General features: G+C 33.7%; 1 long non-coding RNA gene across 1 annotated transcript; it reads right to left on the bottom strand.

Moving 5' to 3' along the window:
* Positions 1-4,122: 4,122 nt before the first annotated feature.
* On the bottom strand, positions 4,123-5,637 carry LOC110612413. The gene is made up of 3 exons (XR_002487475.2): positions 5,522-5,637; positions 5,316-5,411; positions 4,123-4,327 (listed from the first exon to the last, which is right to left on the bottom strand). It is a non-coding gene; the product is annotated as an uncharacterized LOC110612413 (long non-coding RNA).
* Positions 5,638-13,402: the final 7,765 nt, after the last annotated feature.

Raw genomic sequence — 13,402 nt, forward strand, 5'->3', positions numbered from 1 at the left:
ATACCTTTTAACTTTCAATACTCAAACACTCACCAGCTTAACCTGAATTCTACTCTTCCGATCCCGATTCTCATTTCAAAAAAAAAACTTTCAATACTTATATGAATTAACAATATAAATATATGAATATGACTTTTTGTTTAATAAAAATTTAATACAGAATACTAGTTAGTGATTTACAGTTTGGCACATAAATTTAATTTTAAGTAAGAAAAAAATTTAAGATTAAAATGAAATTATGCAGCGATTAGTCAATCAGTAAAAAAAAAATAAATGTAATGAGATGTTTTGAACTAAAAATAATTGTACAAAAATATTTATCGACTTTTATATCGTAAAAAAAAAATGATTATCAAATCTTTCAAAAATTCAATTAATATTGGCTATGATGTTATGAGAATTTGCTATATTATTTTATAATGATAACTTTGCATGAAGTCTTGCTCTACTGAGAAAAGTGTGAGTTTTAATGGAAAATTCAGAATTACAATATTTAGATTTTTTTTCTATGAATGGAACCGTATATCACTTAATTAAACTCTTACTATATAATTTTTATTTTACAGTGACAACTCATAATTTATTTTAAAATATCATTATTTACGTTAAATAGGATATGTAAAAATAAATAAATATAATCGCCTTTAATAATCATTATTCAGCAATCATAAAAACATACCCTCTACATTGTTTTTATTTTTTTATAGAAAATAAATAATTTAATACTTTTTTCTATAATTTTTATTATTTTAAAATTATTGTTATTTTTTTATATTATAATAATAAATTAATTAATTATTACAATCCTATTTAGTTTTATTTTATTTTTAAAATAATTTCTCTTTAATCATTATTCTTAAGTGAATATTTAAAATATTTTTAATATTTAACAAATCAAAATATTTCCAATTTTTCAAAGAGAATTTGCCATTTTTTTTCCTAAAATACTAACGTTAAGTAAACTTAAAAATAGAAAATTAAAGTATTTAATATAATTAAATTTTTAATTTTTTTTTGTGATTTATTTTTTAATATAAAATTTTAAAAAAAATCCAAAGATGTGGTGAATGTAAATAAGACGGAGGAAAATAATAATAGTGTGAAAATGATTAGGAAATAGCAAAAGCACATGCAATGCAATGCAACCAACTAACACATGATAACTACTCAACCTATTTTGTTTTCATTTTCCATATTCATTGTGTTTTTAGGACATCATGAGTTGGCAAATCCTAAATTTCTCATTTCCTTAAGACACTTCAAACCCAAAAAAAAAAAATAAAGAAAAAAAACAATTCTTTTTTGTTACTATTATTTTATTCAGTCAAATGCATGCCATGAGAGATCAAAATGATTGGATAATACTACAATTTTATCCTAAAAATTAAATTTGAAATAATTCATCATTGGAAATAAGTACTTTCGATTCAAATTGAGAAAATTAATTAAATTAAATTAATTTAAAATTTTAATTTAATTTTTTATTTATTTTAATTTGATTTAATTTTTAATTTTAAAAATTTTAATTATTTTAATTTAATTTTAATAAAAAAATCAAAAAAATCAAACCAAATTGATTAGTGGTAATAATATATTATTTTTAATAATATAAAAAAATTAAATCATATTAAAATAAAAATATTTTAAGTAAATTTTAAAATATTAAAAATAAAATATAAAAAATAAAAAATTTATTAAAATTAAAAATTAATTAAACCGAATTAAATCAAACTAATTCAATTTAATTTAATTTTTTATTAAAATTTATTTAATTTAAATTTTAAAAATAGTTAAATTTTAATTTATTTAATTTAATTCGATTTTAAACCGAATCAATATTTCTACTTTCATTTATATGTGAGCCAATCCACTATAATATATAAATATAAATAATTTATACGCGTTTTCATCGGTGCAAGGCACGTGCAAGAAAACACCAAAACCGCAGAGTTTATTCAACATGAGACTAGGGATTGTTTTGGAATTTTGTTATATACTAAATACAGAAGTTAGGTCATAAAGTTGTAATCTAGTACATGTAGCTTTCAAGAAGTGATCTTTTTGCAGGACCAAATCAATCACTACTACATCTTGTCTGTTTTCTAAGCTTCGATTACTTCATGTAAAGTCTGAGATGTTGTTCATTTTGCCTTTCGCACTTTCCAGGATGGATGTGTAACACCGTCCCATCAGGGCATGACGGTGTGTTTCCGCCTGACCCGCTAGAGATGCAATTTTTTTTTTCTTACAAACAATCCATTATAAGGCTAAAGATTGCAATGGTTATAAAAATCTAAAAACTATACAGAAACGATCCAAAGACAACAAATTTTATAAAGAAAGTTTAACCGTTAAATTTGCAAAACGATTAAATGAATGAATGACACAAAAAAATTGAAATACAAAAATTTAAAATGAAAATGAAAAATAATCAATACTGTAGAACTAATATCTCAAGAAAGAGAAAAATGATTACTACAGAGAGTTGCATGAAAATTAGAAGAATCTAACTCACACTCAATAGCTCGATAATCTACATCCAATGCCTATAAGAAGCTCTTCAGAATAGCCCAAGTTTCACCGGCATTAACAAATGAATACCAAAATTTTTTAGTAAATCCAAAAAGAACGGTGCTCATACTGTCAAATGCAATAACAACTATAGTAACAAAGAACAATTGATTGTTCCAAACTATGTCACAATTAAGTTTAACAATACTATAAGGGGAGGATGTTAAGCCAAATCTGGAGGCACTCCCAAGAAGACAGCCGACGAAGAGGAACGATCAGAAAAAATGTCACTAAGTTGAAATTGATGAAGATCATAAGAAATCTGGCCAGAAATATCGTGAGAATAAGGATGCAATTTATTAAAAACATAGCTATTTCTTGGTTTCTATATATGTTAACATGACAATAACTACCGTTAGGAGATAAGGGCAAGAAGAATGTAAAAGCGAAGAGTTCAACAAATTTGCCCACCACTGAACAAAAGTAGAAAAACCAGCAGTAAAAGGCTTATAGCCAGATGGGCTGAGAAACTAATCTGCTTTGGAACAATTACAAAAGAAAAATAAATGTTCAATGGTCTCAGATTGAGAATGACACAATGGATAAAGAGAGGAAGGCACTAAATATCAATGGAGTAAATTGGCAAATACAGGTAAAGTCTCATGAAAACAACGCCAAAGAAAGATATGCAATTTAGGGGTGACCTGAGCGGTCCAAATACTTTTCCATATATGGCTAGACAAATACAAAGAGCAATCAGAATTAAGAGCACTGTTCATCAGGAGATGATAACCTGATCGAACTGTGTATTGCCCATTGGACGTGAAATGCTAAACCCAGGAATCAACTATACTAAGTGGAGCAATTGGAATGGCCAAGATAATAGGGACAAAAGGAGCATCAAAAAGTAGATGTCTCAGTCATTGATGCCAAGTTACAGAACGATGATCAATAAAGTCACCCACCTTAGTAATATTAAGAGGGCAAAAAGTAGATTGTGGAGCAAAAAACTAGGATGCCAAAGGAATCCATGGATTAGACCAGAGAGAAGTGGATAGACCCTCATCAATATTCAAGCGAGTACCAAGACGAAGAACATTGAGGCATGTAAGCAAGCTTTACCACATCCAAGAACTGCCTCACTTAAGAGACATGTGCCAGAAGGATGAGCGAGGAAAGTAAATACCCTTGAGTAGATGGGCCCACAAACTAACCTGTTATGGAGCAGTCGCCAACACTGTTTTGCCAAACAGGCAAGATTAAATTTTTTAAAAATCCCTAAAGCCAAGTCCACCAAAAAACTTTGAATTACAAGACCGTTGCCAACTAATCCAGTGCAACTTATGGCTATGGATGTAACACCCCTTACCCGTCTATAAAATAACTTAGTAAAGGATGCCACATACTATACTATATGCAATTACATATGTGGACTTAAGATAGCTTTGACATTATAAATTGTTCCTTAGTTTGTTTAAATGCATGTTGATTCACAAAATAATTTTAAATGGAGAAACCGCAAAAGTCTCCCCTGTTTATTAGCAATTATCCCTGTGAAAACTAGTCATAAAATTTCAATATTTACTCATTTCACACTATTAAAAACACAAATAGAATATAATAACTTAAAATAGTAAACACATTTGGTTATATTCATACTATTTACAATACTCATTTACAGACTCTTGGTAGACTATTAATGTACATGCCAAACATAAACAACCTCTGAACAAATCTTGTGAACAACTGGTTATGATGATGTCTCTGTGCTGATGCAGAACCAGACCTCCTAACTGTTGCTTCCTCTATTTATTACCTGCGCATGGAAAATCCAATGCGCTGAGCTTATGCCCAGTGGGTGAATACCAACATATATATATTCATTCAAGTATACTAGGAATAATCATGACATATATAATGAAATCATTTGATATAAAAGCACATAAATATTTTATGTGTCAGTGGACAAATCAGGACATTAAATTTTATAGCAGTAAGATCATTCATATTTTGGTAACCATCTTGTATGCATGCTAGCAAAGCATTAACAAGTCATATAATTAAATCTTCGCCCCTATAAACTCTTCGTAGGATCAACTAGCTAGATAAGGGAAAACTGTGTCTGTATAGCACAAAGTGCCAAACTGTATGGCCTGGGGGCCGAATGCTGTGCCTGTATGGCTAAAAAGCCGAAAAACTGTATGACACGTAATGTGTCGAAAATATCATATCATGTATCCCATTAGGGCGCAGTACTGCTAAACTGTATATGGCATGCCATGCATACATTTTCATACAGATTCAAGCTTAACTTTCTTGTACAAAGTTTTAGGTATACTTTTCAGGGTTCATTTGGCACTGGTCTTAATTCATTTCATTGAGTAAATCATTAGTTATGGTCTAGGAGATACATACTGCTCCGGATGCACAATTCCCTGTGACCAGCTTAGGTTCACTAGCAATTTTCACATAATTAGCTACAGATTCAGACTTTGGTTACTTCATGAAAGTTTTAGCTTTTTGTCTTAGCTTTCATTTGGTATATTCTAGGCTTAATTTTAATGAATACACAATAAGTTATGAGGCTTCTAACACAGACTGTCCTGTTGGAACCTATTCTGCCAGTATATGTTTTTGGCTCCCATGTTGTATCTATGTGCTTTAAACCTGCCAATCATCATTTCACCATTCATATGACATATCCATACAATCAAAGCAACATTTCCAGCAAGTAAAATCAACCCCTAATTTCACTTATTCATGACAGAATCAAAGGAAAACAGAAAGTCATATAAACACCAAACCTTTTGTCAATTCTTTTCAAAATCTTTAGGTACACCTTAGTTACTCTTTTTCCTTGCCTTTCCCCTTTGATGTACCTTCCTCCCTTTGAGTTTGTTCTTTACAAAGAATAAGAAAAACAGGAGCTTTAATTCATTTAGCAACATATAATTAATTGAAACATGAAAGAATATGTTTACCTAACCTAGTTTTCAATTTCATCACTTACCACTTAAGCACCTTAACTTCTCTTCTTCTTTCCTTTCTTTCTATGGTTCCTTTGCTGGTTAGAACACCTAAGAACAGATTGTGCATGGGTGAAAGATTTGTCTTTTTGGAGAAATATGGTGGAGATGAAAGTTAAGAAAGCAAAAGCCTTTTTCTCTTTCCTTTTGGTGTAGCCACGGCAAGGATGGACCAAATGAAGACAACTTTCCATTTCATGCTTAGTCATGCATGGCTAGGTGTCAAATGGTGGGTTAGGTGTAAATATAGAAAAAGGTGGAGGGCAAACTTGGAATTTTACTTTTAAACTTTCCATATTCACACTTTCACCTACTAAACTTTTCCACATGTTTCAATTTAGTTGTTAAACTTTCAATATTCATAGATTGACCTACTAAACTTACATTTTTAATATTTAGAAGTTCATTTCATTTAAGCAAGCATGTCGGTTTTAGGAAGCACCTCAAGCTAGCACGTCGGGAAACCCTTCAGCACCTCCCAATAGCAACTTGATTCCGACCTGCTTATCACGTTAGATACTTTATTTTAAGATATGTTTGTTTTCTTATTTGGGTTTTCTATGATTCAGTTATTACAGTTTGAAGATGTTAAAATACTAGTACTGGTCATTCTTATTTTAACTCTACCTTTGGACGTATAACTCTATATGAAATGCAAGTTAGACCTCTAAACACAACTTTTAGTGCTCTATCTTTAAACGAATTGTATGTCAGACGGCTATGGATAAGCTAGCACCTCCCCTAATCAGCTCGAGGTCAAGCTAGCACCTCCCCTAAAGCTAATTACTCTAACTTTAAAATGGTACAATTTAAAGCTAATGGTTGCTCTATTTCTATCTGTAGGTTTTGGAATGTCACAATGGACATCATTTTCCCATCAAAAGTTAGAAAGCAGACTGTTCAGTTTGGACGACACTTGTTTAGGAAATAAGAAAATAGACATTGAAAAGGAAGGAATAGCACATAACACAAATTGAATCATAGTAGCACAGCTAGCTTGAGAGAGCAGTTTATGTTTTTAAGATTGAGTTTTCAATCGAACCCTATCCAGAACAAATGAGAGAACCTATTGACGAGATCGACTTAGGAGAACTGGAAGGCCCAAATTGTAATACCCGGCTAAATCCGACATCGGAATTCCTACCGTCCGGTGGAATTCAGGGATGTCAGAGGTGCTAGAAGGGTAAGAGTGAAGGTTTTCTCAAATGCTTTTAAGTGTTTCAAGTGTTGGTTTAGAAAAGAGTTGAGTTTTGTGGAGAATTGGCCAAAGGAGTCTCTGTCATGTTCGGCCCCCGAATGTTAAGTTCGGCCGCCGAAAGTGCTCAATGTTCGGCCCCCGAAGGTTATGTTCGGCCCCCGAACGTTGCATGGTTTTGCATGCGATTCGGCAGCCGAAGCTGAGTTGCTCGGCCAGCTATTGAGCATCCCTTAGTCAGCATTTTGGACAGGTGTGATCACCAGATCATGTCCAGAAGTTAGCCACGTCTCCCTTGACTCATCTGCAAGCTTTAATCAGCTCATGCAGAAGGTTTGGTCATTTGCAAAGGGTTTGAACGTTTTGGAGAAAAAAGAGAGAAAAGTGAGGTTTTGGTCATAGTTGAAGAGGAGTTGCTGAGTTGGTTGTTCCTCTTCTGTTTTCAAGAGGTAAGGGAAGTCTTTACGTTTGTTTTAATGAGTTTTAACAGTTTTTTTAAATGGTTAAGGGTAGAGTTGCATGGTTAGGTGTGAAAGCTTAGTTTTGATGCTTTAATGGTGTAAGCATGATTATGTGTTATAGTTGCTGTTTTGTTGGGGTAATAGGGAGTTTTGGACCCCTTGGAGCATATACCAGAGTATATGCAAGTTGAGGAGTTGTGTATGCATGTTGGCGTGGTGTTGGTGCTTGGCAGGAGATGGTTGTGCACGAAGCTGAGTTCTGGATGAACTCAGGTTCGGCCGCCGAAGGGAGGATTCGGCCGCCGAACCCCTTGTGAAGGTAGTTTCGGCTGCCTAAGGTTGCCTCCGAAAGAATGGACTTTCGGATCTGTCCTGCACGTTCGGCCTTCGAAGGTGCCGCCGAAGGTGTCCTGCCTAGCTTTTCCTATGCATGTTTTAAGTGTTTGTTTTATGAGCTTTTAGAGGGGTTTTGGGAAAATGTTTAAGAAGGTATAAGAGTATGTTTGACACCTCAATCGAGTCCTTTTGTGTAGGATCGGACCCGACAGTTCAGGGAGGTCGTCAGGATTAGCAGTTGCAGAGTCAGTCAGGTTTCTGCTTGAGGAGCAGAGGTGAGTAGAACTAAACTTAATCTTTTATTAAAGAAACATAGTGCTTTAGCATAGTTCATGCATCATGAATGCTATGATATGTATTAGGGTGATTGCATTAGAATCACGAATATGAAGCATTGCATATTATTGTTGCTTATGTGATCAGAGGTTAGGTGGACCCAGGCGACTCCAATAGCCTAAGCTTCGGCTCCTGTCATTGTGTCAGGTCAGTTGGGCAAGTACATGTTGGTATGCCCTGTGTAGCTCCTTTGGGGGGCCCAGTATTGACAGAGGGTATTTTTGGGGTCATGTCTACCTTTGTGGAGATTAGACCAAGGCGACTTCACTAGCCCGTCGAGGGAGTTCTGGGGTCATGTCTAATCCAAGATATATTGAGATGTTTGTTTGGTGATGCATTTTCATATATAGTGTGTATGAATGAACTGTTTTCAGTGTTTCTACTCACTGGGCTTTAGAAGCTCATCCCTTTCCCTTAATCCCAGTTTTGCAGGTTCAGAGTAGCTGGGAAGGGCAGAAGCAACAGAGTTATGCTAAAGGATTGCATGTGTAATAGTATAGTGTGGACATGATGTATAATGATGTATCTACTGTATAAGTGATGTTCAGTTAATGTATAAATGTGTTAGAATGTGCTTTTGCCTATTGTCTAGTGTATGTGAATCCCTAGTGTATGCGTGTATCCTGTTTTACAGTTTCTTGATGAGAAATGAGTCAGACCAGACTTAATATCTGTTGTGTTTCGAAAACCCAGTGCAGGATAACTGTGAGGGAAGACAGGGAGTAATTCCTTTGACCCAAGACCAGTGCAAAGGAAAGACCAGGTTTGATTCCTGTGATCCAGAGAAAGGCCAATAGAGAAGACCAGGTTTGATTCCTGTGACTCTATGGTAGCCAAGTTAACTTATGATATGCTGACCCTTACAGAGTGGGTTCTATGCTGCAGAGCGCATAGTGCATGGAGGTTACTTGGTAGAGTGGCACTGGTGTATTACAGATAGCCCGAGGGCTAGTTCAGATTTGTATATCTGAGCATTTTGGTTCATATGATTGGACCTAAAGAGTGTTTTAAAGATTAAGTCTGGTAGTTTTAAAGTAAAGTTTTCCAGTTGTTGGATCATGTATGGGATGTTTGGAGTTCAGTTTAGGCTTGCTACGGGTTCTGGCGGCCTTAAGCCGACCTGAGTCCTAGCGCCGAGCAGTTTGGGCCGTTACAGAGAGGGTACCGGTTTCCGGGCTGTTACACAAATATTGACAAGACGAAGAAATATCTTGCATTCCAAACTGCCGTAAATAGCACCTTTGAGATCAGGAGGCTTATGTTTACTAAAGAAAATATGAGACCTCTGATAGTTAATAGCCAAAAAGAGTACTTGTTTCTTGTCAAGAAGCACAAGCAAATAATAAAGTACCATCAACGAAAAGAACATCGAGGATCGGAGGAGCAAAATGAGCTACCTTAATACCCTTGATAAGTCCATTAGCATGGGCTAAAGATAATAAGTAAGAGAGCAGTTGAGATACAAAAAGAAATAAATAAGGAGATAATGGATCCCCACTGAATGATTATTTGAACCCTATGGGAAGCAAAACCCATCTGAGTGAGGACTTTCCAGAGAAAAAGCCCATCCACTTGATCATAGGCCTTATGCATGTCCAATTTCAAAGCCAAGGAGTGAAGTTTGCTAGTCGACGTTGGAAGATGGTGGAAAACATCATGTGCAATTAAAATATTATCTTGAATTACCCGGGATGGAACAAAAGCAGCCTAATCAGGTGGGATTAAAGTAGAAATCCACGGCTTCAGCTGACCATTATCTTATAAATGACCTTGTAAGCAAAATTACAAAGGCTGATAGGTCGAAAACACCAATTGGACTATGACACTTCGGGATAAGGACAATACTAGTTTTGTTCATCTCATGAAGCAAAAAATCAGTCTCGTAAAAGTGTTGAATTGCCAAACATAGCTCAACAACGTCCTAATTGCGCTGATAAAAAATACTAGAGAAGCCATCCAAGTCGGGGACCTTGTCACTAGGGGTGTAATCGAGCCGAGCCGAGCCGAACTTTGTAAAGCTCAAGCTCGTTTATTAAAAAAGTTTGGAAGCTCGAGCTCGAGCTCTAATATTTGATTCGAGCTCGGCTCGAGAATTAAATATTATAATCGAGCTCGATTCGAGCTCGACTCGTGAAAGGCTCGTTCGATTTAATAACGAGCCTAATTCGAGCTCGAACTCGAAAAACTCGATTAAGAAACTCGTTAATAAAACTCGAGCTCGAACTCGGAAAGCTCGATTAAGAAACTCTTTAAAAAAGCTCGAGACCGAGCTCAAAATTAAAAAGTTTGGTTTGAGCTCAAGTTCAGACTCGAACTCGAATTAATAATTACACTTTAATCATCATTAATTTAAATAATATAAAAAAAGAGAGTGTACATAAAAAAAATTACGTAACACAATTTATAACTAAAATAACACAAATAAATATAAATTCAACAACATAATAAAATTAGATTACACACAAAGTTTAATATCAAACGAATAAAGTTGATTCCAACTTCCAACAGTTGAAACTAGGGATGGCAACGGATCGGGTATTTTCGAGTACCCGATCCGACCGAACCCTAATAGAACGGATTTGGGTAGTTATAATCGGATTTGGGACGGGTTCGAATTTTAAAAATAATACACGTTGCGGGTTCGGATCGGATTCGGGTTTTATGTACAGGGTACCCACTACCCGAACCCGTTTATATAAATAATTAATTTAATATAAAAAATATATTTTACAATAATATTTATAAATTTTTTTATATATTTTTATTTAAAAATTTAAATTTAAATATTCTTTAGAAATATTAAATTTTTTAAATAAAAATTATTAATGAAAAATCTTTTTTATATAAATTATTAATTAAAATATATAAGATTAAACGGGTTCGGGTTTTATTCGGATAATAATAATCGGGTTTGGGACGGATTCGGATAATTTAAATTAATTTTTAATCGGATTCAGAACGGGTTCGGATATTACTAATATAAATCGGGTTCGGGTTCGGGTTCGGGTAGTTTAATTTTCGCGGGTACCCTACCCGTTTACATCCCTAGTTGAAACAAGCTAATATAATTTAATTATCTTCATAATCATCTTCATACTTGTTCAATCAGTTAACTTGAATTTCAACTTTAATATCCATATAACCTTAATTAATTATTATTAATATACTTTGATAATTATTATCATCTTTTATATTGTATGCTTAATTATATATAAAATTTTTTTTTATAATTATACTTTAATTTTAAAATGTATATAATTTTTACAACTCAATTTATCATGTGGTACTATAATTTTAAAGAATACTTATTATAATAATTAATATTAATTATTTGTGATTATACATTAATTTTATGGAATCTTATTATAATAATTATATACAAAGATTTTTATAATTTAATTTTAAAAAATATTAATTATAATAATTAATCTTAATTATTTGTAATTTTTAATATTATAATTTTCAAATATTTATAATAGTTTAAATTTTATAACTTTATAGTTATTTTTATTTTTTTAATAATATATGAACTTGTTCATAAATTTATTTAACGAATTGGTTCACCAATTTATTTAAACAATATTACTCACGAGCCTATTTAACGAGCCTGCTCGCGAGCTTTCTCAACGAGCCAGCTCGCGAACCTAAAAACGAGTCAGCTCGCGAGCCTTAACGAGCCGAATACTATGGAGCTCAAGCTCAGCTCGTTTAAGTGACGAGCCTCTAAATTGAGCTCGAGCTTGACTCGTTTAAAAAACGAGCCGAACTCGGTCGAGCTTTTATCGAGTCGAGTCTCGAATAGCTCACGAATAGCTTGACTCATTTACAGCCCTACTTGTCACCTCTTAATTGAAAAATAACCTATTGAATCTTAAGGCCTCATTAATAGCCGCTGTAACCAAGACAGGTACAACAACGAGCACATGATCACAATGCAACAAAGAATTAGCAGTAAAAAGTCTACAGAAGTAATTACGAACAAAAGGCCTAAGAACAAAATCTTGATCAAGCCAGCAATCGAACTCGTCTTGAAGTCGGGCAATGTGGTTGTACTGACGACGGCAGAGTGTAGAAACATGAAAAAATTTGGTATTGCAATCCATTTCTTTGAGCCATTGAATGTGAGAACGTTGTTGCCAATGTCATTCCTCACTTTGCAGCAGAGAGTGAAGCTGAGATAATAAAGACGCTTCAATATGAGCATTGAAACTAGTGAAAGGCCGATTGTACAACACTTGCAGCTGTCGTTGTAAATTATGTACCTGGGTAACCGCATTATGAAAAACATTATGATGCCAAGAACTTAAGCAAGATTCATAAGATTGTAGGCGACGCATTAACAAAAACATGGCTGAACTATGAACATTGAGGATGTAATAGCCACTTACTTTCAAAACGAAAAACAAAGGATCGCCTCAGTGGATCACCTGAAAGAGATAATAGCAGAGGCCGATGGTCGAAGGTAATCAAATCCTCGTGGAGCAATTGAGCTCGAGAGAAACTCACAAGCCAATCAGGTGAAACCAAAATATGATCCAAACATTGTTGAATAACTCGTGTTTCAAATCTTTTGTTAAATCAAGTATAAGAGAGACCTTTATAAGGAAGATCAAGTAAAGCACACGAACGTATAAAAGCCTCAAGTAAAGCACACAAACGTATAAAAGCCTCAAATCCTGCCACCTGGGATGAACGAATAGGACAACCGAAGAAGTGGACAAACGCATCAAATCATTCTATAGAAAATCTTGAAAACTTGGGATAGAATAACCATAAATACAAGTAAGATGCCATTGGATATTAGTAGTATCCATTTGTATAATGCAGTCAACAAAATGTTGGATAATCAAGGAAGTGGAGAGAGAGACATGCTCATTCCACCAAAAAAATAAACCTCCTGTTTTATCTATCGGCTCCACAAAAAGAGAAAAAGAAAAACCTCATTGACGCTGCAAACGCTACATGCATATATAATATTGTTTAGTTTCCATAAAAAATACTATGGATGGCTTGTATTTATATAAAAGCCTCGTAGACCTGTAACCGTCAATGATTTGCTAAGTCCTTGACAACTCCAAACCAACAATATTATGGCGCCGCAGGTAGCTCAAGGTCAGCCACTGTAGCCTTAGAAAAATTAACAGCACAGATAAAAGTAATAATAACATCAGAGAGCAAAGCACTCGAAGAAGAATTTAGAATAGCCGCTATGTTTCGAAGACGTTGCCGCCGAGAGCCGAGAATGAATGAATTTGTTTTGTCGAAAGCCGCCGCTTATCATCACTGTGATGTTCAATTTGTGCTCCATTTTCGTTGAAAAGCTTTGCAATAAGTGGCTGGATTAAAAAAATAATAATAATAATTTAACTATTAAATCAGTAAAAATTTATTCTATTTTAAAATTATTTAATTAAAATATTCTTATATTTTATAAAAATACTTTAAATTAATTTATATTATTTAATTTTTATAATTTAATTATATATATTATTTAATCTTATAATTTTGAATATTCATATTATTTAATTTTTCTTACG

Source organism: Manihot esculenta, chromosome 3 (assembly GCF_001659605.2).
Source record: "Manihot esculenta cultivar AM560-2 chromosome 3, M.esculenta_v8, whole genome shotgun sequence".
In the NCBI taxonomy this organism is placed as follows: domain Eukaryota; kingdom Viridiplantae; phylum Streptophyta; class Magnoliopsida; order Malpighiales; family Euphorbiaceae; genus Manihot; species Manihot esculenta.